General features: G+C 40.7%; 1 long non-coding RNA gene across 2 annotated transcripts in view; it reads left to right on the top strand.

Annotated features, from left to right (window-relative positions):
- Positions 1-25,984, top strand: part of LOC143443135 (uncharacterized) — a 47,802-nt gene extending 21,818 nt beyond the window's left edge. Inside the window, exons 3-8 of one of the 2 annotated variants that reach the window (XR_013111894.1) lie at positions 5,285-5,332; positions 5,460-5,502; positions 17,475-17,561; positions 22,940-23,035; positions 23,566-23,656; positions 25,728-25,984. This is a non-coding gene — a long non-coding RNA (uncharacterized LOC143443135). Of the gene's footprint in view, positions 1-5,284; positions 5,333-5,459; positions 5,503-17,474; positions 17,562-22,939; positions 23,657-25,727 lie in introns of both variants that reach the window. The other variant, XR_013111893.1, reaches the window with a different exon arrangement.
- Positions 25,985-27,237: the final 1,253 nt, after the last annotated feature.

Raw genomic sequence — 27,237 nt, 5'->3', positions numbered from 1 at the left:
GAGAAAGGTTAATGAAGGCTTGCTTTTGCAAAGCTTATAAAGATATTTGTCCATGTGGCTGTATTTCTGGAGCTTCTCTTGACCTTGTAAGAGGCCTGCACAAGCAAGGGGCTCTGAAGGTCAAGGTTCCTTCTTTCATGCCCCTGTTGATTACTTAGAATTGGAAACCTTAATAGAAGTGTGGGATGTATAATAATTGCTCCATGGTGTACATATTTGGTGATATCTAAATTTCAGGGTGTAATACATTTGGTGCATATATGCACCCTCTATGTATCTTAGAAAACATATAGACCAAGGAGATGACTCGACAGGTAAAAGTGCTTGCCACCAAATCTGATGAAAAGAGTTTAATCCCCACGTCCCACATGGTAGGAAAAGAAAATCAACTTCCACAAGTTGTCCTCTGATTTCCACATGTGTGCTGAGGTGTTCACGTGTCTCCCACCAAACAAGGAAGTGAGAAAAAAGAACCAATATGTAACTTTCAGGTGTTTGTGTGTCCTGTATGTGTGTGTATGTGCAGTTGGGCGAGTATGTATGTTCTTGCATACAAAGGCCAGAGGTCAATGGGTATCTCCCTATATTGTTGTCTACCATATTTTTGTTCAGATAGAGTCTCTTGCTGAGCCTGGAACTAACAATTTAGCAAGATTAATTGGCCAGTGAGCTCCAGTGGGGCTCCTAGTCTCACCTCCACAGCGGCCGTTAGCTCAGATGCTCTGCACCATGATGGGCTCCAAACTCAGGTCATTGTACTGAGTCCCCCAAACATGTAACTCATGACACATATGACCTAGATATGTTTTTGGAAAGTTACATGTGCATGAGTAAATACTTTAAATATTTGTTAGTCAGCTTATAAACAGTATCTAAAGCACTGTTACTCAGTCTCATCAATAGAAATAACTATATGTCAGAATGGGACACAGCTCATCATTGGAGTGCTTGGGTAGCATGTGCAATCCCTGGGTTCAATTCCCGCTTCCACATGTAAAACAATACAAAACAAGAAGGTGAGGTGGAAAGATGTGATATTAAAAAAAAAAAAAAAAACACATTTACTGAGTGTGGGTTTTTTTTTAATAAGTAGTGTGAGAATACACATCCTAGAATTTAACCCACTGAAATATGTATTCTTCTTTTTCATAGTATGATACTGAAGGCTGTGCCTCTTTAAATGCCCCATTGGGCCCATGCCCTCACTTATACAAACAATATTTGTGAGTCTTGACATTAAACAATTCCACTACTTTTCACATTACTTTTATTAATTTACTTTTATTATCTTTTGGGGTGCACTGTGTACTGTATGTGTTTATGTGTAGATGCACGTGCAGTCGTGTGTGCATGCACATGGAGGCCGGAGGACAGCATTTCCTATTATTGCTCTTACCGTATCTTTTTTTTCTTTTTCTTTTTAATATTTTTTCTTTTTTATTGGATATTTTATTTATTTATATTTCAGATGCCATTCCCTTTTCCCATTTTCCCTCCCTAGAAACCCCCATCCATCCTCCCCCTCCTTTTTGCTTTTATACCATTTGAATTACATGCAAGAATTCAGGTCAGTTCTAGGTTAGCAATACAATAGATGCAAATAGTCAAGGAACAAGCAAGACAATAAACACAAATAGTCAAAGAACAAGCAAGGCAATAAACAAAGTTTCATAAACACTTCAGTGATCACGGTTTCTAAGGGCTCATCAGGATGACCAAAATATCTGAGCCAACTTCCCTGTCCTAGCTCAAAGTCATTTTCATGTCTGAAGCCTACTTCCTTGTTCTAGCCTAAAATTTAGATTCCTGCCTGGAATTACTTCTTTGTTCTAGCCTAAGATTTAGATCTCTACCTGAAATTACTTCTTTGTTCTAGCCTAATATCAGATTCCTGCCTGAAGCCTACTTCCTTGTCCTTGGCCAATGTCATATTTCTGCCAAGGAGCCCATTTCCTTGTCCTTGGCCCATGTCAGATTCTAACTGAGCAGCCCCAAAGGCTCTCCACCTCTCCTCCTTTTTTACTTTATTAACAAGACTCAGCATGTCTTAGGTTGTTATGACAAGAATTCCTTCCTTACCCATCATGGAATATGCATTATCAAAAGCAATGCACTTTTGTCTTAGGTTGGTAGGCTTTGTGCAGAATCTTACCCATCCTTGGCTTGCCAGCCTGTTAATTTAATAACTCTGTCTGGGGGTCTATTTTCATCACCTTATCTTTTGAGATGGTGTCTTTCGCTGGATTGGCTAGCCAGGTGGGCCATTGAGTTCCAGGGATGCATCTGTCTCCATCTCCCCACAGCACACACTAACCCAGCTTTTATGGAAGTACCAGGCATCTGAACTCCTGTCATGTTTGTGCAGTAGGCACTTTCCTGACTGAGCCATCCCCTCAGCCCTTGAATATTTTTAGAAAAAAAAAAGTGTTCAGCAACTAATTTAGTAAAGACAAGCAAAATAACTAGTCAAAACCTTCCAAATAGAACTATATTTCCTGATTTAAAAATATTTCTGGTACCCACAATTGCATACTATGACAGCCATGTGGCTCTATCACAAGCGAGGCATGATCTTGGTACTAGAAGATATCAAGGGGACAAGTGTTTTCTCTGGAGGAACTCATTCACCCTGTGTATGAAACTCCCTTCAAGAACAGGCATAGTGATTTGTATAGGTGTATTTAAAATGGTTTTGTCATATCACTATAGCTTACTAGAGAATATGCTGAGCTGTGTGGTCAGTCCATTCTAAGTATTCTACATGTAATTGGATGGATCAAAACATAAATTTGGGATTCTAAAGAATAAAATTTGGATAGCAAAATTAGATTAATGGCCATTTTTAAACCAATAAACATAATATATCTGATTTGCACATCCTAACTGTATGATAATGTTTACATGTGACTCATCCTATTCCAGTTAAATAAGTAATGTTATTTATGCAAATCACTGAGGACATCGGCTGGCACAATGGAAATATGTTAGCGTGTTAATACAACGACTTCCTTCTATAAACTTAATAAAGGCACTAGTTATGAATCATTATATCCAAAGTTATGCTAGACTGTCTGAGAAAATATATCTGTTTAATTTAAGTATAAATGTAGCTCATGATTTTAAAGACTAGAGAGTTAACTTCCATTCTATACATTTGGGTTTCAATCCAGTGAGAAGCAGGAAGATACTATTATAACATTCTCTTTACTTTGAGGAGTTTATAGATTTTTTTTTGCCATAATTTCTGAATAAAACTGTATGGGAAGCAGTCCTGTGCTGCTACTAAACTTGGAGGCTGTCACCCAGTGAGACAGGATGGGAGCTAAACTCCTATTGAGTGGATGGAGCGTTGGGCATCAGTTAATAGAAGCATTCCTTCCAGGAGAAATGTTTAATTCAACTTGAGCCTTAGGAAACTTGCCTAAGACAAACAAGGTCCTGACAGGTCTATCACCTCACAGGATCAGGAAACTGAATGAGAACTCAAGATCCAAAGACCCATGTCAGGTGGGACTTGGGTCTGAGAAGAGCTGGGAATGCTAATATGGTCTGGATGAATCTCATGTTTAGAGACCTTGGAAAGCTTTGTTCTTTCAAATTCATTAAATTTCTATTTATTTTTGCTTCTTTTTGTATTTCTTCAGATGAAACCTAAGTACCCTGTGTGTTAGGCAAGTACTATACACTGAGTACTACACACTGAGTACTACATACTGAGTACTACACACTGAGTACTACACACTGAGTACTACACACTGAGTACTATACACTGAGTACTACATACTGAGTACTACATACTGAGTACTATACACTGAGTACTATACAGTGAGTACTATACACTGAGTACTATACACTGAGTACTACACACTGAGTACTATATACTGAGTACTACACACTGAGTACTACACACTGAGTACTACACACTGAGTACTATACACTGAGTACTACACACTGAGTACTATACACTGAGTACTACACACTGAGTACTATATACTGAGTACTACACACTGAGTACTATACACTGAGTACTACACACTGAGTACTATATACTGAGTACTATACACTGAGTACTACATACTGAGTACTATATACTGAGTACTATACACTGAGTACTACATACTGAGTACTATACACTAAGTACTACACACTGAGTACTATACACTGAGTACTATACACTGAGTACTACACACTGAGTACTACACACTGAGTACTACACACTGAGTACTACACACTGAGTACTATATACTGAGTACTACACACTGAGTACTACACACTGAGTACTATACACTGAGTACTACACACTGAGTACTATACACTGAGTACTATATACTGAGTACTACACACTGAGTACTATACACTGAGTACTATACACTGAGTACTACATACTGAGTACTACATACTGAGTACTATGCACTGAGTACTATACACTTTCTCCAGACCTTGGTTTTTACGACAGGATTGCATTTTCAGCCCACACTGGCCTCAGTCTCACAACTGCCCTGCCTCCATCTCTGAGTGCTGGGATGACAGGTGTGCACCACATATCAAGCTTTGAAACTCTCTTATCTGATAGTCATTGTTCATAGATTCCTTGAATAAATTTTTAATCTATTAGGCATCATTATAGTTTTAAATTATGATGCATAGAATATCCATCTTAACAATCTTAAGTTCAGAAGTGTTGACTCACATTTTCATATTGAACGGGCATTGTTTTATGCTCATTAGATGACAGCGTCTCATTTCTTCCTCTCCTAACTCCTGGTAGCTCCCATTCTAATTTGTTTCTGTGAATTTGAATATTCCAGATCCTTCATGTATGTGGAATCAGAACATAATTTCTATTATGGCATAATGTTCTTAGGGGCCATCTGTGTTGCAGTGTACATCAGAAACATCTTCCTTCTTATGACTGCATAATATTTTACTCTGTGTGTGTGTGTGTGTGTGTGTGTGTGTGTGTGTGTGTGTGTACTTTTTTCATCATCTATTTTGATGGGTGTTTGGGTGGCCTTCAGTACTGGGCTATTGGGATGACACTACATTGAATAAGGATATCAAAGTATATGTTCAAGTTGTCATTACAGTTCTTTTGGATATATGACCAAAAACGGAATTGTTGTGTCACATGGTAATTCTACACTTTTCTGAGGAACTTCTATATTATTTTTCATGATGACCATGGGGTCTCACTTTCACATCAACAGTTCATGAATGTCATAGTCTCTCCAGATCCTTGTTGCTTTGTTACTTTGTTATTAATCTTTTGTTTTATTCTTTGTAGGGACCTTAACCAGCCATATATTTGTGGACATAAGAGTTCTGGGAAAAGGTAGAATTTTCATGAGTTTCTTAACTAGAGTAAATTTTCTTTCTATTTTTCTTTTTGTGGGTGGTACTAGAGATAGATACTGCTTTAAAAATATAGAGAGCAAAATAAAATTATGTGTTTTTTTCAGTCACACATGGAATATATATATCTCCAAATCATGACCAACCTAGGTGAGTATAAATAAGACATTTAAAAAGTGAGCTGTAGAGTTAACTGTTGATCACTGGGAGTCTTCATACATTTTCTTATGATTTTCATGAGTCTCCTTTTTAGAGGAGAATTATTTCACTCTTACGTGCTTTTAACAGATTTTTATTTAAAAGTTTTGTTTTTAGATTTTCATATATGAGTACTGTATTTTCATTATGTCCCCCCACTCAAACTCCTCCCATATCCCCTTCAAATTTCCACTCAAATTCATGACCTCGTCTTCCTTAATTATTATTGTTTATATGTATGTATATGTAAACCTATATATATACATACATGCATATATAAATACAATTAGTATTTCTCTTACATATATCTGCTGGAGGCTAACTGTTTGAAACTGAGTACTGATTAGAAGCTCATCCCAGGAGGAGACTGATTGTCCCCCTCTCAGGAGATATTAATTGCCTGTGGCTCTTCAACTGGGGATGGGTCTTCTAAGATATTCCCCATCGTCTGGTGCTGTCATTGGGCAAGTCTTTTTAGGCAGCCATACTGTTGAAGATTCCCTATCATATATAGAAGACACAATCTCACCGCAGACATCCTGGTCCTCTGGCTCTTACAATCTTCTTGGTGCTTACAAAGTGAACTAGAACCTCCTGAGCACAGCCAAACTTTGCCTCTGCTCCACCTCCAGTTGCATCTCTGTGTTTCAGCCAACTCTAACTATACACTGTAACTTTCCAATACAACGTCACCCACACTCAAGTTTAACTGCCTTGCCCTGATTAGGACATACTTCCAGTCCTTGTCTCAGACTCACTTGTATGTTACCAAGACTAGACCCAAGTGTCGCTTATTCGTGATGTACACCCCACGTCTTTGTCACTGTGGCAAGAGGGTGACTGTGTGTCCATTTCCCTCTGGGTATCCATGCCCTCTTCTTTCTGAGTGCTGCAATCAGAAGCATTTCAGCATGACACCCACCATCTCTTCCTACACTGTTTTCTATTCATGGCTGTCTCCCCTCTGCTATGGGCTTGCTCCTCAGGAGCAGAGTACAGGATAACTGTGACATATCTCAAGTCACAGCTGGGCTGATACTTCATATAGATATTACATATATATATTATACATATATATGTAATATGTAATATATATGTATATATGTAATATATATGTGTCATATATACATATATATACATATATGTGTGTTTGTGTGTGTGTGTGTAATGCTGAATAACTCTCTGGGTGAGTGGATGATTGTGAGGAGGGGAAGTGAGTGGATGGCTGACTCGGATGGGATGGTTACCTGGAATTCTACTCAATTAAATGTGACAGTGTAATGTGCACATCATGAGATGATCTCACAGCAATTCTCAAGCTAAGACTGAAACCCAGATCTTCCACCCCTGCACCAGTTCCTGTCTGTAATGTGCTTCCTAAATACAAAATGCTGGATCTGGGGACATAATAGCTCATTAGCAGAGCAGTCACCTAGTACATGCAAGATCTTCAGTTCAGTATCTACTACTGCAAAATATAATATGTAAGTAAAATAATAACAAATGTTATTCAAAGCTAAAATGACAAATTTTAAAACATTGCATAACAGGTCAGTAATAGAGTTTGTTCAGGTTATTAAGCTGGGTCTTTTTAAATTGGAGAGACAAAGAATCTCTTCCTTCAATACATTTTATTGCCTTTTGCTTGCTTATGCCCTGTCCCTGTCTCATAATGAAAGGGTCCATTAAAATTTAGTTGTAGCTGTCTTTGGTTTTATTAGTAAAATGTTACTATAGGTATCATCCAAGTCCAAGCTAATACAAAAATTTGCTTCAAAATGTGTTTATTTCATGAAAATTTTCTCTCCCCACCTCCTCTCTGCTACTACCTTAGTGGTAATGGAAATGTCAGGACGTTTGATTCAGAGACCCTGGTCAGATGTCTTCTCCCTCTCACCCCTCCTTAGTTTTCTATAGCCTGCTCCAGGGAGCATCTTCTGTAGGAGCTTCCATTACCTCATCTACAAAGTGAAAGTAATTGTATCTGCTTCCCAGCAGTGCTTGAGCACCACGTGAGAATCCACCCTGTGAGGTTCAGCACCCAGTAGATATGACAAACACGTCAGGTCTTCCTTCTGTGAATTCAACTATTTACAAAATAGACCGTTGAATCCATCAGAGCAGTTAGATCAGCTCAAAGCACAAAGCTTGTCTTGCTAAGCGACCTGGGATTTCTTTCCCCAAAAGATGAGGTCACACCCATCCTTCCTGGTGGGCCTTGGAGGAGGTAACTCCATTTAACCTGTGCCCATCAATCACGTAGGACACAGGTAGAGGTCTCCACCTCCAGAGATTTAAATATTAATGAGTTATCTAAAGGCCAGGGGTGTAGCTAATTAAGTTATTCCCTCCCCTTTTCCCCCTCCCTATAAAAGTCAGGTTCCCCTGGCTTTGGGCGGGAAGCGCTCATCATCTATATCCACTCACCATGTCATGAACAATAAAAGCTTTGGAAAACTGGACTCCACGTGTCGCCTGGTCTCACTGCCAGATTACCAGCCTTTGGAACCTCGAACTGCGGCTGCAAAACAAGGATCCAATTCCAACCTCACTTTTTCTTTCTGTTCCCCCCTTTCTCCTTCACTTCCTTCCTCTCTTCTTTCTTCCCTTCCCCTCCCCATCTCTTCCATTTTCTTCCCTCCTCTCTTGCCCACCCTCCTCTCCTCCCCTTCTGTTTTCTTCCTGTCTTTTCTTTGTGCACACTAAGCAAGCACTCCACCATTGAGGTAGGTCTCCAGGCCTCAACCCCTCACTTATAATGGCATCAACATTTTGCCATAAAAATTGAAACACACAAATATGGATACAGGTAAGCTGGAGCAAGGTTCTCAAACTTAAATTTGAACAAAACATCTCCCAGGTGCAGGTGCGCTAAGACAACACAACAAATTCATATTCGTGAACCCGTCTTCCTAAAGTGAAGCTATTTTCTGTGAAACATGATAATTATAAAATTTCCTTTTTGGCAGAACTTATATTTACCCATAACAAATACTTCAAGGATAGAATTTAAGGGCTAAAGAAACCACAATATTTTAATTAACAACTAGACATAGCAGGCTTATTAAATTGTCTCATAATCTCATGCACATGGCATTGGAAAAACTCTATTTTCACTTCAACCAACATTTGATATAGGGACATTAGGGGCATGTGGTTATGATGCTCCAACATGGGGAGGCTGAGGCAGGAGGACTACTATAGCCTAGTTTACACTAGTCTGCTCAGGACTATATAGTAAGGACCCGGTATGTGTGTGAGTGAGAATATGAATATACTGTGTATGAGGTAAAAGACTCAATAATATTGGGAATTAATAAAATGGGGATAAATTTAGACAATTTTCCTCCCTGCCCCCCAAGTAAGAACTTCTCTGCCCTGTGTGTTCCTGCTAACACCCGTCTTTACAAATAGTAATCATTGACTTTTGCCATTAGAACAATTTTCTCAAGCTTAATAAAAATAGATCACTCTGCTTGGGTATGGTAAATGATATTTTACTTAGTGGCCTGGTCCATGTGTGCACATGCATGAGAGAGAGAGAGGTGAGGGGCTTTACATGGTTGTTATAGTAACAGTTTACATGGTTGTTATAGTAACAGTTTATATTTCTATTTTGTTTTACTCTGAAGATCCAAGTGCCGGTCTATTATAAAAACCCACGTTTATGGTAAAACATTTTTTATATTTATTTTTGTGTATATACATGTATATGGTTTGTATACAAATGAATGTGGAGATCAGAAAACAACTTCTGTGGGTTGGTTCTCTCCACCATGTGGGTTCCAGGGACTGAACCCAAGTCATCAGACTTGGCAGCAAGCGCCTTTATTCACTGAACCATTTTGTCAGTCCCAAATCAACACTTCTGATTTGACTTTTTATGGCCTGGTCTTTACTTGATAAACAGTTACCTTTGTTGCTTAGTGATTTGGGTTCTCTTAGAATTTTAGGACTTGGCAGAAAGAGTGGACACATCACATCATCTTCCTGTCTGTCTGCAAATACCGTGTCTGTTTTCCCTTGGGGGTCTCTGAGTCATTCTTACAAAAGCCATCTGCTATGTCCAATATGAGAAAGTGATTAGTCCTAAGTTCACAGCTATGTCCCCAGCCCACACAGACATATCTATAACACAAAAGTGTGCAGAATAGTTCAGAAACACAGAGCTAAAAGAACAAAAGAGAGGGTTCTGGATTAAAGCATTATGTCCCAGTGATGGACAATTAAGAGACCCACAGTCCATGTCATCTAAGTGACATATATATAAACTGTGTATTGGCTTCTGAAAGAAACTCATCTGAGTTCTTACTCAGAATCTCTTAATACATTAGAACACCAGAATCACAAGGTCCTGAGTCACTCATAGTCGCCGTCCTGGTTCTCAGATTGGAACCAGCCAGTAGTAGTCCTATAGAGTCCATATGTATGGATAGCTTAGAGCCTTTTGTGGGTCATGGAGGCTTGACTTGTTCAGGGCCGCCCTGCATTGTGTTTTCCCTGTGCATTAAATGACTCTGTATTCTTCCTTTTAGATCAGAGAAAGATGAGGCAGCATTTTTTATGTCTTAACATTTATACCTAACAGAAGGCAGCCCTGGATCCAGGAGAGCTCTTAGAGATGGTCAGAGCTTATCCTACAGAGGAGACCACTTAGAAGCACCTGGCTGGGCAGCGAGCATGGCATGAACACACAAGGAGAAGGCTGTTGCTAAACTCTCGAAGCCTCCCTCCACAGAGGTCAGGGCCCAGCCTTGATTCCGTGCCACTTTCTAAAATTGTGCCACTCCTGTTTGCTCAGACCTCTGTCCAGTCATCCCATTAGAAACATAAATGAACTCTGACAGGTTGCTGTGTTGCTTTTCTTTGAGTGATGGATTCAAGGTTTAGTTGTTAACATGGTATCACATCATATCAGAAAACATTCTTAATAGATTTGTAAGTAATAAAGTAAGCTATAAAGCTATGACTAATAGGATTTCCATAAAAACTACTATAGCATTTTATAGCATACAAAGATGGATTCTAATAATGACTGTCAGTAAATGATGCAGCTTTCTGCTTTTAAGCTTTCCTTCTCTTCATATTTCTGCATTTTCAAGATTATTTTCATAACAGATGACTTCTTTTCGGTGTTTAATTGAATTTTAATTCCAAATAAAACTGTGCACACTGAAAGTTCTTCTCCTGAAATTTAATATTCATCCTCTGTTTTATCTGGTAACTGCATACAAATGGAATCCCTTTTGTGGAGAACAAGGTGTGTAGACTACAAATCCCATCATCACCTGGGGCTATATTGGTCTGAATATGGCACACAAAGCAGAAAACATTCAGCTGAGCTTAGTCAGCACAGGACATCCCAAGAGAATTTAGACAGCTACTGTTAGTGGCGTTTTTATAAACATACAAATGGATACATAAGACAGAGCTGAGATGAACTTTCCCTCTTTGCCTAAGATTTTGTTACCAATCCTGTTCACATTGTTTCCATGGTGTCAAGAAACAGAGAAACTGAGCTGTGTTCCTCCTTTTTATTCTGCCTGGGACACCAGCTCACTGGCCAATCACATTAAGAAAAATTCTTTCCCCTTTAGTTAAACCTTTCAGGGAAACATCTTTATAGATTTGTCCAGAGATACATTTCCACGGAAATTCCAAATCCAATCAAGCTGGCACTAAATATGAACCATCCCTGTCTTCGGCAGATCCTTGGTTGAGCTGGTGCTCTGTGGATGTGAGGTAACCCACATTTTCTTCTTCAATAGCTGTATGCCGAGGGTGAAACAGCAAAATTCTCTTCTTAAGTTCTTATTTCACTCTATTTAATTAGACAAAGAACGGTAGGCTCAGCAGATAAAGGCACTTGCTGCCAACCCTGATGACCTAATCTCAATCTCCAGGTCACATGCAATAGGAGAAAAACAACTCCTGCAAGTTATCCTCTGACCTACACATGCTCTGAGGCACATGTATAGCCACACACACACACAATAAATCAATAAAGCTATTGATTTTAAATAAAAAGTTTTGATGACAATGCTGGGAAAGAGTGATTTGGATGTTTTTATCATCTTGACTTTACATGTTTGAACACTTGGGAAGAATTCAGTGCAAGGCACCCCAGACAGGCTTGTGTACTTAAAGGTTCCTAAGACATGTAAACCCAAATCATGTCACCAAGGTGTTTCTTCATTCCAGGTCTCATGGTGGTTTTTCACAAGATAGTAACTCAGCTCTCCTTGCCCCATCTCTGAATGTTAAAAGTGGTAGTTTCTCTAAGCTAAATCTAGCATTCAAGGTAAATGACATGCATTTAGTGAAGCTAGAGACAACAGTAGATTGCTAAAGAAACTTGGTTCAGAATGTGGCATAGCCTCACCATTTCTTGTTCTTTAGATTAGGGAGGTTTTCTTCTATAATTTTGTTGAAGATATTTATTGGCCCTTTAAGTTGGAAATCTTCATTCTCATCTATACCTATTATCCTTAGGCTTGGTCTTCTTATTGTGTCCTGGATTTCCTGGATATTTTTGTTAAGAACTTTTCACATTTTGCATTTTCTTTGACAGTTGTGTCAATATTTTCTATGGTATCTTCTGCACCTGAGATTCTCTCTTCTATCTCTTGTATTCTGTTGGTGATGCTTGTGTCTATGACTCCTGATTTCTTTCCTAGGTTTTCTATCTCCAGGGTAGTCTCCCTTTGTGATTTCTTTATTGTTTCTACTTCCATTTTTATGTCCTGGGTGGTTTTGTTCAATTCCGTCACCTGTTTGGTTGTGTTCTCTTGTAATTCTTTAAGGGATTTTTGTGTTTCCACTTTAAGGGCTTCTACCTGTTTACCTGTGTTCTCCTTAAATTCTTTGAGAGTGTTATTTATGTCCTTCTTAAAGTCCTCTATCATCATCATTAGAAGCGATTTTAAATCTGAATCTTGCTTTCCTAGTGATACGGGGAATTCAGGACTTTCTTGTGTGAGAGAACTAGGTTCTAATGATGCCAAGTACCCTGGATTGCTGATGCTTATGTTCTTGCACTTGCCTTTCGCCATCTGGATCTCCTTAGTGATACCTGCCCTGTCTCTGACTGGAGCCTGTCTTCCCTATTATCTTGGTTGTATCAGAACTGTGTGGGGTAGGTGTTCCTACTGGGGTTAGAGCTAGGGCCCAAGATCTACTCAGTGCTCTGGGCCAGGAGTGACTTCCTGCATCCTTGTGGGTCCCAGTTACTCCCTGTTTTGGGCGGGCTTTGCTGTCTGCTTACCTAAGATACTGCCCGGGTTAGACCTTCTGGAAACCCCACTTCCTCTGGGTTCTGTGAGATTGTGGGCAGAGCTGCCGCCCGGGATCTGCTCAGTGCTCAGGCCCAGACTGGAAGGAACCTCACTATTCCTTACTTTTTGATTTGTTTTAGGAAATTAAGTGGATTCCCTTTATTTAATCGCCAATTCTTAGGATATAGAGGTCCCTTTTCTATAACTGGAAAGCCTGGCTCCGTATGCAGTACCTAGCATTTTGCAAATATCTACTAAAGAGCCTGGTGTAGTCCAGTCTTCCTAACTAATGAAGAAACATGTTTAACTGTGGACATCTGAGATGGTTCTTCATATCTTCTGCTTAAATCTTTCCAGCTCCAGGGTCCTGCTCTTTCCCATCCTTCTTACAGTGGATCTATTGAATTCTTACTACATGCCAGGCCTTGCTCTGAGTATTGAGAGTTAAAAAAAAACATTCTCTTCCCTCACTCAATGGGTTGAAAAGAATTATCTAGAATTGTCAAATTTACAGAAGCAGAATACATAGAGTATAGCTGCCAAGGCCTGGGAACAGGAGGTGGAGTGTTATTGTTAAATGGACACAGTACCTCGTGTCTAATGGAGAGTAGTACGTTCTGCAGATGAATAATGGTGACGTTTGCACAGCATGAGGGTGGATTCAAAGTCATTGGAGTCACTTACGTGTGGCTGCAATGGTAAATTTCATTATATATAATACATGTACGCAACATATATATCTTTAGGTAGAAAGGCAGAGGACTGAGTCTGTAAGAGGGAACACAGAGCACCATGTGACACTGAGCACCACGTGACAGAGAGCACCACGTGACACGGAGCATCACATGACACGGAGCACCATGTGGAGACAAGGTGCAAATTAACCCCTTCCCTGTGGGCAAAAGTCTTTCTCAGTAGATGGCAAACAGAGCTTCGGGGTGAGCAAGGGGATTGATGGAGAGAAGAATGAGCACCAGGCACAAAATGGGCACTCTGAAGAGCTGGATAAGAACCTTCTGCACATCAGGGATTCACTGCGAAGCCATTCAGTAACTTTAGTTAGGAAGTAACATGACCAAATGTGTGTCCCATTTACCATTTAGGGGTGGGTGTGTGCGTGCTTGTGTGTGTGTGTGTGTGTGTGTGTGTGTGTGTGTGTTCGAATGTCTTTTCTTCTGTTGGTTTCTCCCATCAGTTTCTACTCTGTCTTCCTTCTGGAACTGCATGGAAACAAATGTCTTCCTTCTTCACTAGGGGGAGAGGGGTCTTTTCAACTTCACTTCCTTATGCTCTCGCTGAACTGTCATTCTCCTTGATAACTCTGGCTTCTGGAGTTAATGGAACTAGTGGCTCCTGATTATAGTCCTCCAGAATATTTTAGGAACCTCAGAATAGTCTATGATCTAGATACTGGGCTGGAATCCCAACAGCACTGACTGGCTCACATTGAATTTGTTGTCAACTAAAATCTCCTGTCCTCAACTTTTCCGTGTTGTAATATCAGTAAATCAGGAGTAAATCTCTCATCTCTATTTTTGCTCCACTGATTTTTAAATTTTTGTTTAAATGTAAGTTTAGTAAGGAAAAAAAAAACTAAAATACCCTTGGTTTTTGCTGTGTTATGGCCACTGACCAACCCATCAACAACCTCTTCATGAGGAAGCTGACCCACCGGAACCCTGAGCTCCTAACTGCTTCTCCTGCTGTAAGTGCCCACAGTCATCTCAGAGGGTTCGGTATTGGAAGCTCCTGTTCTCTGACAACTCAATCATTTCTTTATTGGCGGCTCATCTCACCAGTACTTTCTCTTTAGCACCATACTTCCTTATTTCTCAGTTTGTTCCGTACATTGTGCTATCACTGAGTCCCCCACCATGCCCCACAAACAATGAGATGATTGTCCTATCACTGAGTCCCCCACCATGCCCCACAAACAATGAGATGATTGTCCCTGGGATGATGTCTTAACATCTAGTCCAGAAAATGGCCTTAGGTTGACTTCAGCTTGTTTTTTCATTACAACTAAAATGAGTATTAATTGGTCTGCAGGAGTCAGTTCATGTCCTTAACCAATTAGCTAATTGCAAAGAAATGACCTTGCAGTCCCTTCTACAGGAGAATGCAGTATGCTGGACCGATGCCATAGCACAGCATCAGTAACAGGCAATAATTCCATGGAGGGCGCCCGCCAGTGGTTAGATGTCATTTCTTAGAGAAGTTCGTGCTGTGTGAGGTTAACCCAAAGCACAGGAGTGCATCTGGAGCTCCATCTTAATCCGACACAACCAGGTGGGCTGCATCCACTGCGGAATGAGTTCCGTTTGAGAAGTCTTGAGATTTTTCTTGAGTCCATGATGGATCACAGGACGAGTGTCAATGCCAGGTTTCAAGATGTTGGCTGGGTGAAGGGGTGTGAAGAGCAGAATTGGATAAAGACATTTGTTCCAGCTATTTCTGTCTTTGGAGACATTTCCTACATTTCTAGTGTTTTCTAAAAGAGGACATAAGAGAGAGAAAAAAAATCTTCTTTCAAGGCAATTGACAGCCACTAAAAATGACAAATAACTCCTTAATCCAAACATAGAGTGTAAACTTGAAATATGGGGCCAAAGAACTAAATGTTTTAGTTAGGATAGATGACAGAGGTGCTGGTTAGTCAACAAAATGATGGACTGGGTATTTGGACTATCTTGTACCTCACTGGTACAAATTGGCATAATTATGCTCTAATTGTATTTTGAGAGAAAAGTTTCATTTTAACAGGAAGGGTGATGTGTAGGAGGAGCTAAGGTAGGAGGAGTACTGAGAGGAAGAAAAGGAGTAAGAAGAGGAGAAGAAGAAGGAGAGTAGAAGCTAGGTGATGAAAGAGAGAAAGAGGGGGGAGACAGGGAGGCAGATATTCATGTATCTCCACCAGTCAAAGATAGTTGTTATATCTAGGTTGGTCAGTGGGTTACACCTCTTATTGAACAATTCCAAACTTATAAAGCTTATGATTAACATTATTTTAAAACAATGTATAAATGCTAAAAGGAAAAGAGGACATGGGATAGGGGTTTTCTAAGGGGGGGATGGGGAAAGGGGATGGCATCTGAAGTGTAAATAAAATATCTAATAAAAAATAGCAAAATTAAAAAAAAAGAAAAAAAAAAGAAATATGGGGCCAAAATAATCACCTTTCATCTCCACACTGCAGACTACTCCCAGCTCTTGTAGAATTTGATGCCTTACTTGGGCACTATATGTAGACTTTTAGGTAGAAAGAAGATTTAACATTGAAAGAGCATTTCCATACTTTATTTTTAAAAGCTTAATAAATTAATACCATTACAACACAGAGGATCAGCTAAAGGCCCTTACCCCTAAGCCTGACCACATAGATTTGATCACTGGAGTCCCGATGGTAGAAGGAGAGAACTCCCTCCCTCAAGATGTCCCACATACGCACATGCTCCCCTGGCCCTGTAAATAAATAAATGTAAAAAAAAAAATGTTAAAACCTTAGAATATCTACCTAAGAATATTAGAGATATAAAATAAAGTCATTTCATTATTTTTACTAAAATAATACAACTAGGTTAGTTTTTAACTCTTTCAAAGATAGAATTAAAATTTGATGTTGCTTATAGTCGGACTGAAGATGTATTTCACCCCAGAGCAACGCAGAAGTATGAGCTGCTAGCATGTGTTAGGATTATAATTTCTATCAATGGTAATGGGAACATATAGCTTAGGTAATTCAGTTCTATGGAGAAGGATGATCCTCCCAGTTGAACACAAAACACTTTCAGGAACCTAAACTAGTAAAAATCAGACAAGTGGCTCAGGAGACCATCAGTCAATGGACAGGCATCACCAAACTTTCCTAAAACGTAAGTCGCAACTCTTAAGTGTGTTCCTTCTGACTGACCGTGACATACTATCCAATGTCCTTGTCAATATATACAATTCCTGTCAACTTACATAAAAGTAAGTTTATTTATTATTTAAATACCATAGTTTACTTAAAAAGAACAAAATGAATGAATGATTTTTCTTAACTTGTCTAAGCCTGTCTCCACTCACAGGAACCTGAGAAAGGCTACCTTGACTTAAAACCTTTCCAATATATGATTTGTTAAACAGGTAGGTGCTAACTCCCATGGCTGCTAATTGAAGTGTTTCTAGCTAGACCACAAAGGAAGGGGCAAAAATCTAGGCAGTGAGTGTTGGACAGTGTCCAACTAGCCCACGTGGCAGCCCTCTTGTGCTTCTGAGTCTGCCGGGGCTCGGTGTCTCACTTGTCACCTCTCTGTCTCTTCCTCATGTCCAACCTCAGTTTTTGTAGCATGTCTGTGAACATTCTGGGGGATCCTTTGGCAGCTGTAGAACTGTCTCATTGATATTTCGGAGGTGGAGGTACAAGCAAAGATGTGTCTCCTAGTGTGCACCGATACACCATCGTATAAAAAAGTCCAATTCTGTGGACCTTAGGATTCTTCTTCTTCTTCCTCCCTTCCTCCTCCTCCTCCTTCTTCTTTATTTCTTTGTGTGCACGCATGTCCACTCAGGATGTGTCCCCACATCTGATCTGATGTTTGTGGGGGTGGACCATCTGATAGCTTTTCCATATAATGAATTAAGACAGAGTCTCTCACTCAAACCCACTAGCAAGCTTGCTCTGGGGATCCCTGTGAGTCTTCCTGCCTTCAGAGGCTGTGATTAGAGATGGACCACCACTGCCCATCTGACACCGAGGTAAGTCCTGAGTAACCAAACTCTAGTTTGCATGCTTTCGTTGCAAGCACTTTGGCCAGGGAGCCATCTGTCTCCCCAGCCTGGCTTTTGGGATGCTTTAAAGACTCAAAACCATCTTCAAGGACCAGAGAAGACTCAGCAGTTAAGAGACTTGAGGGGGATCAGATCCCAACATCCATTTAAAAGCAGAATGACCCACATAAAGTAAACTCAACTCCAAGCAGGGCAGAGACAGGAGGATTGCTGGGGTTTGCTAGCTAACACTGCAGTGAAGGAATGGAGGGTTCAGGTTCACCAAGAGATCTTTTTTGGCATACACCACTTTCAAATAAATACTTTTTTAAAACATCTTTAGAAGAATCTTTTTAAATTTTCTTAGTAAATATTTCTTTGTTTAATGGTTAGTGGCTCTAAGTCAAATTGAACCTAGCAAACCATTTCAATAAATAAATAAATCATACATTCTGGCCTAGTCTAAAATGGAGAGGGATCTGAAAGCAGGCAAGTGGGATCCAGGGCATATGCTCACAAAATAAGGAACAAGCTGAGGTAACTGCATGGGCGGGTAAATGCTCACACTGTGTGCCAGTCCCCCTCTTTCCCATTAACACCATCTCCGATGAACCCTGTCTCAGCTCTACCTCCTCTCCACACCCACAGCCTGAATCAGTCTTGAATACGCACAGGACCCAAGCTCTCACCCACTTCTCCACCCAGCTTCTTGCACGGCATTAGAACTATCCTTCTAAAACAGCTCTTACCCTGACAGCTGCCCACTTGAAAATTCCAATGGCTTCTCTGCGTCCCTTCCAAATAGCATCCGTCTGCCTTTGAATAGCAATCCAACCCCTTCACCTGGCATGAGTGGATCTCTCCAGCCCTGCCTCTGTTCTCCCAGACAGATTGCTCACTGTTGTATAGCAGCACATCCTGGCCACACCTTAAACCTCCTTTCTTTCTCTCCTGCCTGAAATCCTTCTTGTCACTGCCCCCACACCCCCAGCTATCCTTCACTGTAAAGCAAGAATTCCACTTCCCTGCATGCTTTATGTGATGCTAAACATTTATTATAGGCTATAATTTTTTTTTTTTTTTTTTTTTTGGTTTTTTGAGACAGGGTTTCTCTGTATAGCCCTGGCTGTCCTGGAACTCACTCTGTAGACCAGGCTGGCCTCGAACTCAGAAATCTGCCTGCCTCTGCCTCCCAAGTGCTGGGATTAAAGGCATGCGCCACCACCACCCAGTTTATAGCCTATAACTTATTATACGGTTCTATCTGCTTCTCTATATTAGCCTAAGGAACGGATGGCTTTCTGGGATGAAAATGCCAAGATCAAACTGAAAAATAAGGAAAGGGGTTGAGTCAACAGAGAAGACTGAGGCCTCTATTCCAGACACACCTTGTTTAGCCCTGATGAACTAAAGCATTCTATCACATGTGGGTAACTGTCATCCAGTTTGAAGGTGCAGGGGCCAACCAGGTGGGAGCTGGATGTGGGTATGGGACCAAGGGTATGGAGGGATGTCTCAGTGAGCTAACTGTCCTATCCACACAAACAGAGTGTGACAACTCAGTGAAGACATTGGTTTTCTGTTGTCAGGAAGCAGGGGCTTCTCTCTGGACAGCTTTCCGCAGATGAATACTACTCACTTCAGTTATTCTTAGCTGTGTTTCTGTATTTTCACTTAGGCCACCTCTGACGTTGCAATGATCCTCTTAAGAAATTTTAAGGACTAGGACTGTGGTTCAGTGACACTGCAGTTGCTTCACATGCACAAGACCCTGAGTCTGTTCCTCATCACCAAGGAGAAGAAATGAGAAGAGAGAGATTAATACCGTTTAAATAAATTCTCCCTCATTTTGGTCCAGAACTCTTTAAAGATCTCTTTTTAAAAATCCGACTACATTTTATACATGTGTTGATTTTTTTTTTAAGTCAAATCTGTTCTTCACCACTTTCCCTACCTATTTTGTGCTCAGATGTAGCTTGCTGGGGTAGGCTAAATAAGTCCGCTCTGTGCACGGGGTTATTTTTAAAGCTGCGTCTTTCTTACTGCACTGACTGCCAGGGAAATCAAAGACATAATACAGAAGTATCCCCACAACTGCCATCCAAGCCCTGGCCATTTGTGTTTTCCCCTTATGTTGGTTTGTTCTCCATAAAAGTGCCTTACGATGACCCAGAAGAGGTCTTGAGACAGTAAGCACAGTCATGCCGAATGGCCACTAGGGTTTTTTAATATAATTTTTTTCTTTGGAGTGTATCCTTCCAAACTCATATGCTGGCTCCCTTATTAACTAGATCTGTCAATGTCATTTTATTTACTCAGCTAAACTCCAAGGCTACAGGCCCTTGCTCATCACTTGCTGTGAGCATTCATTTCCCTTTGCTAAAACCATTCTTGATTTATAGCAGAAATAAGGGACTGATCGGGCTATTTATCTATTCCTTGAAGTTATAAGCTCATGCATCATGCAAGCCTAATACCTATTTATTTTGACTTTTTATCCATTGGCTCAGTCTCACACTACATACATCTTCTAACCACCAGCAGTGAGGGGACAGGAAGACAGCTCTGCACTGTCACCCTGAACAGCCTAAGGTGGTTCACTGACCTGCCAGATTCCACAATGCAGGCGAACTTGGGACTCAAGGTTTTGACACAAAATAAATTTCAGGACCAGCCCATAAGCAATGGAGTTGAGTTTTTATTAAAGATAGAGAGAATCCTGACCAGGGGAAGAATAAAGCATATCCTCAAGCATGGGGGTGGGGTGGGCTTCTCACCCACATTTAAAAAGTCACAGTTTATTACAAGACATGTCAGCAGAGACTAAGTACAAGGTACAGCTGCTTGTGTATGGGGCCTCTCCAGGGAGAACTGCAAGTAACTCTCATAGTATTGTGTATACCATTGTGATGGCTTGAAGCTACACCTCAAAATATGGCTAAGAAACTTTGGCCCTTTCTCTCTCTCTTGATAAGTAAATTATAGGGAGGATCCAGGTGTGTTTTCCATGGAATCACAATCAGGAGCCACTAGGGCCACACAGCAGGGTTTGGACCTTTTACTGTAAGGGAGGTTTCTGGTGAGATTCTAGAAGACTGTAGGTTTACAGCTGCCGAGAAAGAGAGGCCTCCAGCACGTGCTGTGTTGAAATTCTTGCCTCTTGGCTGGCCAGAGCTTTAACCAGACTCCTGGTTGAGAGGCCCCTTTTCTTCCCAGGTCCCTGTCATTTTCCCCTGCCTTTCTATCATCTCTCACGTCCACCACAGCTCTTTAGCTTTGACGATGAAACTCGTGTTCTTCCAGGCAGTGGTGGCGCACACCTTTAATCCCAGCACTTGGGAGGCAGAGGCAGGCGGATTTCTGAGTTCGAGGCCAGCCTGGTCTACCGAGTGAGTTCCAGGACAGCCAAGACTATACAGAGAAAAAAAGAGAAAGAAACGGGCTCAAGGGAGAAGGGCTTGAAACCTTCTAAGGTCCCTCTTCTCCTTCCCCACAACCATGGAGGTTTCCGCAGCAGCATGCCGCAGATGCAACGGGTCACCTTCACACACCTGCCTCCACCTGCCCACCTCCAGTATCCTCCAGACACGTTCCCTAAGAATCTTTCCAAGGAACATGTGGTCTGTGCAGACACACAAGTGACAGGCTTGAAAGAAGGAAGAGAGAAATTAATACCTGTGAGAACTGTCAACCAAAAATGACAGGGCCTCATATACACATATCCAACAAGCTCTCCTCAGTGGTCCATAACGCTGAGAGCATGTTCTACCATTTGCCCAGGTTCCCAGCTGCCTGTAATTACTGCTGGATTAGACTACATCCTTCACTGTTTCTTACCCTGCAACCCTGTCCACCCCACACATCCATCTTCCTGTCCATCAAAACTCCTTTCTCTTTAAATCTTTATTCCAGGATTCTGGGTATCTCAGACCAAGGTGTGTGATAATGGAGAAGAGAAAACCCTCTGCCAGCATTTGTGCAAATCAACTTCACTCTAATGAGCAGAGTCCATGACCCATGGCACTCGTTCAAGACTGTTTTCTGAATAACCATTACTTGTGTAGCTTCCAGCAGTCTAATAGCAGAAGTTAGCGTTCACACAGTGAGACTTTAGTACGGTGTAGTTAGGGTGGGTCACACTGGAAGTGGGAGAAACTTTCTATAGATGCTCGAGGTGAGCCAACAGCTCTGCCAGGTAAGAGTGTGGTGGAGGAAAGGTTAGGGGGAGTTTTATCGATGAGGAACATTAGATATGGAGACTGAGAAAGGACACTTCACAAACAAGAGCGTGGAGGAAGGGAGGAGCAGAGAGGGGAGGGTGGCTGCAGTGCTGACTGGGGAGGACAGTAAGGAGGAAGAAATGGCTTGGGTGAGATTCGTAGAAGCCACAAGGTCATTTTAAGGAAAACTGGACTCATCCAGCAGACGATGGGGAGACATTAGACCAAAGAGTCTGAAGAAAAGGTTAGTGCCATCAGAGCGGTGCACTAGAAAATCCTGCTCCTCAGTCTACCTGGAGTAACTGTGGTGAATTCAAGACTGTTCTTTGAGATGGACATGGTGGCTCAGGCCTGCAATCCAAGCACTTAGGAAGCCAAAGGAAAATGATCCTGAGTTCTAGAGGGTCCCCAAGACTCCATCAGTATATAGAGTGGGAAAGGCTCCCATTTCAGTCCCAGTGGAACAGTAGAAGTGGTTACACATGTGACATAATGTCTGTTTTCATCCCGGCCCCAGCATTCACTAATGGTGTGGCATTAGCAGCTAAGCTTTATCTAGGAGCATCACACTGTTGGAAGTGTTTAATGAGTGATAATCATGCAACCCTTAATTTCTCATGGTCCTCATCTACACAAAGGCAACAGCACCACGTTATATTAGTGAAAGGCTGTTTTAAAACCGTATCTTCGGCAGCCACCTCATCAAGTACTCATATAGAAGAGTTCATTTATTTGACCTTCCTAGAACAGTACCTAGGCATAGCTGCTGCTCAGAAGCATTGTTGCTCTTCTTGAATATTCTGTCTACTTTAAGGAGAGCGTACACAAAGGAGGAAGGGTGGCTTTAGCTAAGGTCTCCTACACCTGACGTGTGACATTACTGAATAGCTTGGTATTCACCTGTATTCAATAGTAGCCAGGGATATAACTATCCTAGTGGGAACAAAGATATTCTAAGAGTGACACTTACGCCTCTCCCTGTAGCTATCAAGTAACTGAGGTAATAGGTGTCATTTGAATATGGTTGGCCCAGGGAATGGCACTATTAGGAGGTGTGGCCTTGTTGGAGGCAGTGTGTCACTGTGGGGCTTGGCTTCAAGACACACTTCCTAGCTGCCTGGAAGCCAATCTTCTGTTTGCCTTCAGAACAAGATGTAGAACTCTCAGCTTTTCCAGCGCCATGCCTGCCTGTACGCTGCCGTGCTTCCTGCCTTGATGATAATGGACTAAACCTCAGAACCAGTAAGCCAGCCCCAATGAAATGTTGTCCTTTAAAAGAGTTGCCTTCGGCATGATGTCTCTTTACAGCAATGGAACCCCTAAGACAATAATAGGTCCCAGCCCCATGCACCACTTCTAATTGCTGATTTTAATATCTATCCTCTCTATGAAATAGACAACAGTTTGAAAATAGTAATCTTTGGAGTTGTATGATATGTGCTTCCTGGAAACCTGACTGGGGTATGAGGGAATAAAGAACACACACACACACAGAGAGAGAGAGAGAGAGAGAGAGAGAGAGAGAGAGAGAGAGAGAGACTGAAATAAGGTGATCTGGGCTTTCAAATGGAGAACCCCAGCACACCAGCACCTTAGCTTGTATATTATATATAGTTGAACAGGGAGGTGGGCTTATTGCATATAGCTGAACAAGTGAGCAGGGTTATGGCATATGGATAGACAAGGAGTCAGGATTATTACATGCAGCTGAACAAAGAACAGCTGTCACCCTGTTACCTAGGATGTTTTGAGAATAATAATGACCATTTCAGTTTAGATCATTTAGACTGTGTACAGTTGGGTGTCACCCACAGAAGCATCCAGAAATCTCCAGAGCAGAGAACAGGAAGTCTTTGGCAGAAGGTAAGGTGTTGTCTGGTTACACCTGTGTAAAGCTGGTTGCCATTATAATGCCAGTAATAAAGTATGAGCAGAGAGGGTGTGAAGCTGAGCCTGTGGCAACCCATGTCTTGCCCCATCAGATGTACCTATGTGTGCCCTAGATTACGTCCAGCCAAGAGTCTTCAAGACGATGCAAGGCCACAACTTCTAAGAAAGACTCAATTCAAAAACATGTAATGGAACATGTAAATCCACATAGTCCCAAGGCTGGAGTCTTTCTTCTCTGCTTCCTCATCTATTCTAGATTCCCTTTGCCCTGGCTCTGCACAAAGACAGGGAAAGCTTGCACTAGTGCAGGGGAATACAATACTATGGAAAGTGAACCTCTGGAATCTTTGATGGGAACAACACAAGATGTGTGGCATTTTAATAAAAATCAAACTGGCTCACTGCCTTGCTCTGTTGGACCTGAGGCACAGGAACCACAGATGACAGAATGAAAATAGTTATTTTGCCAGGCAGTGGTGGCCCACGCCTTTAATCCCAGCACTTGGGAGGCAGAGGCAGGTGGATCTCTGAGTTCGAGGCCAGCCTGGTCTACAGAGTGAGTTCCAGGATAGCCAGGGCTACACAGAGAAACCCTGTCTCGAAAAAACAAAAAAAAAAAATAGTTATTTTGTAGATTATAATTACCAGAGAAATAGTTAACCTACCTGAAGTATTCTGGGGGCAGGAAACAGTTGCAGACTACTGATTTAGAAAGGAATCAATATTACATTTATATTGAGCTTAAAGTTTTAAAATTGTCTGGCAAGTGAAAAGACCATACTAATCATCCACACTTTTGTGTACAACTAATCACCTACAGTTCTGAGACAAAGAAATGCACTTCATGCTTTTATGAGAATCGACACCATCATTTTCTTAATAATCTAGAATCTTATTTGAAAACACTGATCAACAAGTTCCTTAAATATTATAATTATCTAGTTATAATAATCTAGAATCTTGTTTGAAAACACTGATCAACAAGTCCCTTAAATATTATAATTATCTAGTTATATTAATACAGCTGAACAAAGTATGTGCTATCCTTTTAAAATAAAAACCACTAGGGATATCTACATTTAAGAAAAACTCAGGAGAATCTATCTATCTATCTATCTATCTATCTATCTATCTATCTATCTATCACACACACAGATATTCAAATTCTGGCTTAAATTAATGTCTTAGTAAGGAAAGTAAAAATAGTTTGAGGTCAGGTGAACAATTAACCAAAGGACTTGTTCCTTCACCCTCTTTCTTTAAATAGATACTCAGGGCAAAAATATCCAGAGAAATTAGGAAGTATTCATGTTGTACTAGCAAGTGTAGTAAGATAAAATTTAAGGTAAAATATGATACTTAAATCATATGGATGATATCAAACGTTAGAATGCAAGATTTCCTGTAATTGTTCTTTTTACATTTTTGATTTGCTTTATGCATCTTAGTGCTTTGCATGTCTATGCACCACATGTAAACAGTACATGTTCTAGCCAGTAGAGGGCACTGGATCCCCTCTGGACTTAGAGATGCTATGAGCAACCATGTGGGTGCTGGAAACCGAATCCAGATCCTCTGGAAAAACAGCAAGTGCTCTAACCACTGAAATATCTCTCCAGCACCTCATTACTGGTTTTAATTAAAATGAATCTTCTTCAAGTCTGTAAATTTCTTGTTTAAAGCTCTTATGTCAGGTGTGTTTCCAAATTCATTATATATATATATATATATATATATATATATCCTATAATTAATATCACACATTAACAATGTTCTATAACAACAACCCTTATTTGGTCTAGGGAAGAACCCTGTAATGGGCACATTGAGATTTATGCAGTCATTGTGTTAAAATTTACACTGACTGGCATAAGTAGAGGCCATAGCTAGTCTTTACATTTCAGGCTATGCTCTGCCACAAGAATTCAGGTCATGTCAAGTTTCATTGATGGATGAATTATGAAGGCTGGTGAGAGCTTTTTCGATTTCAAAATTACAGATTCAGGTTTGTGACCTTTATCACCATTTTCATTGTATAACACAGGCTTGGATCACACAGGGAAGATTTCACCTGAAGAGCGATTGCCCTCGGCAGCTGTGGGAATGGTTTTTGAGAGGTCATTTGTTTTGCCCATTTGCTAATCTGCTGTGACTCTCGAGAAGTGGACACCATCTGAATGGGTGAGCTGAGCTTTCCCAATTACTGCTCCAAGAACAGTTTGAATAAAAAATGATCATGATTAGTTTGCTTCATTGTCTTAAATACTATTTATCCTCTTTGAGACCCACAGTTAGTAGATTTGCAGCTTAATCTTGCCTTGGATGTGGCATCTTCAAGTATGCAAATAAAATACTCTCAAAGCCTTGACCTGGGCTTCCCTCCGATCTGGAGGACTGAGGACAGAAGGTAAATATTTCTGGAGGACAGTTGCTGATGCAGAGACATTTAAAATACGTAAATGTGCAGAAAGTTTATTCCTGAGACAAACTTTTATAAACTGTAAAATTTCCCTTTCAAGTTACTTGTGCTCCTGTATAGACAGACATGTGGAAATAGCTGTTCCACTGATCCAATTTTTAATATAGTTCATCAGAGAATAATTTTCTGATGTTTAAGAGTCCTTCACTTTGGGGAGATACAGGAACTCAGGACTGTCTGGAGCCCTGTGCCTGAAGTGTGGCCTTCCCTACCCCCCACCCTCCCATGTATAAGAGCCAGAAGTGAATAAAAAAAATGAAGCAAGATTTCAAAATTAACAATGTCTGAAGGAACACTTCAGTTCTACCCACTGCCTAGAGAATTAAACTGACTCTTAGGAAATCACATCCCCGAAAAAGAGAAGATGGCAGAATGAAACCATCAATCAAAGTTGATACTCTCCATTTGATATCTTTGTGAGTTTTAAATGGGGACTTTGTGCACTTGGAGGTGAAATCTGCAGGCAAAGCTGTGGGCAGGCAATGGGAGCCTTCCCTCCTCCAGCCCAAGAGGAGAGTGCACTTTTAGAAATGACATTTGGAGTGAGCTATTTTCTGGCCTCATCAGAATGAGGGTTGTCTGCCATCCTAGGTGACTGGCTAGCTAGTGTCCTGATTACAGTGTTTTAGATCAGCAATGTTCATTGATAAGGACACTGAAGTTTCTGTAACAAGTGGGATATCGCTAATACTGAAATATCCAATAAAAAAAGAAAAGAAAAAATCAATAAATTGGAAAATCATAAATTACAAAAATTAATGCTGCTCCTACGGGTATATATAAGCATGTAGAACTCCTGTGCCTCTTTGCTCAGAGAATAAACACCAAGTGAATATCTACCGTCATCTACTGTCATATTCCTCAACAGATGAATGGATAAGCAAAATATTGGCTGTGCGTATGATAGAATTATTATTGACCTATAAGAAGATATAAGGTCTTGATTGATGCCACACGTAAATGATCCCCCAAAATACTGTCATCTAGTAATTTCACTTCCAAAACTTAGCCTCAAAAAAAAAAAATCAACCCAAAACATATACTCACAAAACTATGTGCGCAATAATATTTACAA

The sequence above is a fragment of the Arvicanthis niloticus genome, chromosome 7, assembly GCF_011762505.2.
Source record: "Arvicanthis niloticus isolate mArvNil1 chromosome 7, mArvNil1.pat.X, whole genome shotgun sequence".
NCBI lineage: Eukaryota > Metazoa > Chordata > Mammalia > Rodentia > Muridae > Arvicanthis > Arvicanthis niloticus.
Note: the sequence above shows the minus strand (reverse complement) of the source record. Positions and strands in the feature narration are given on the sequence as shown.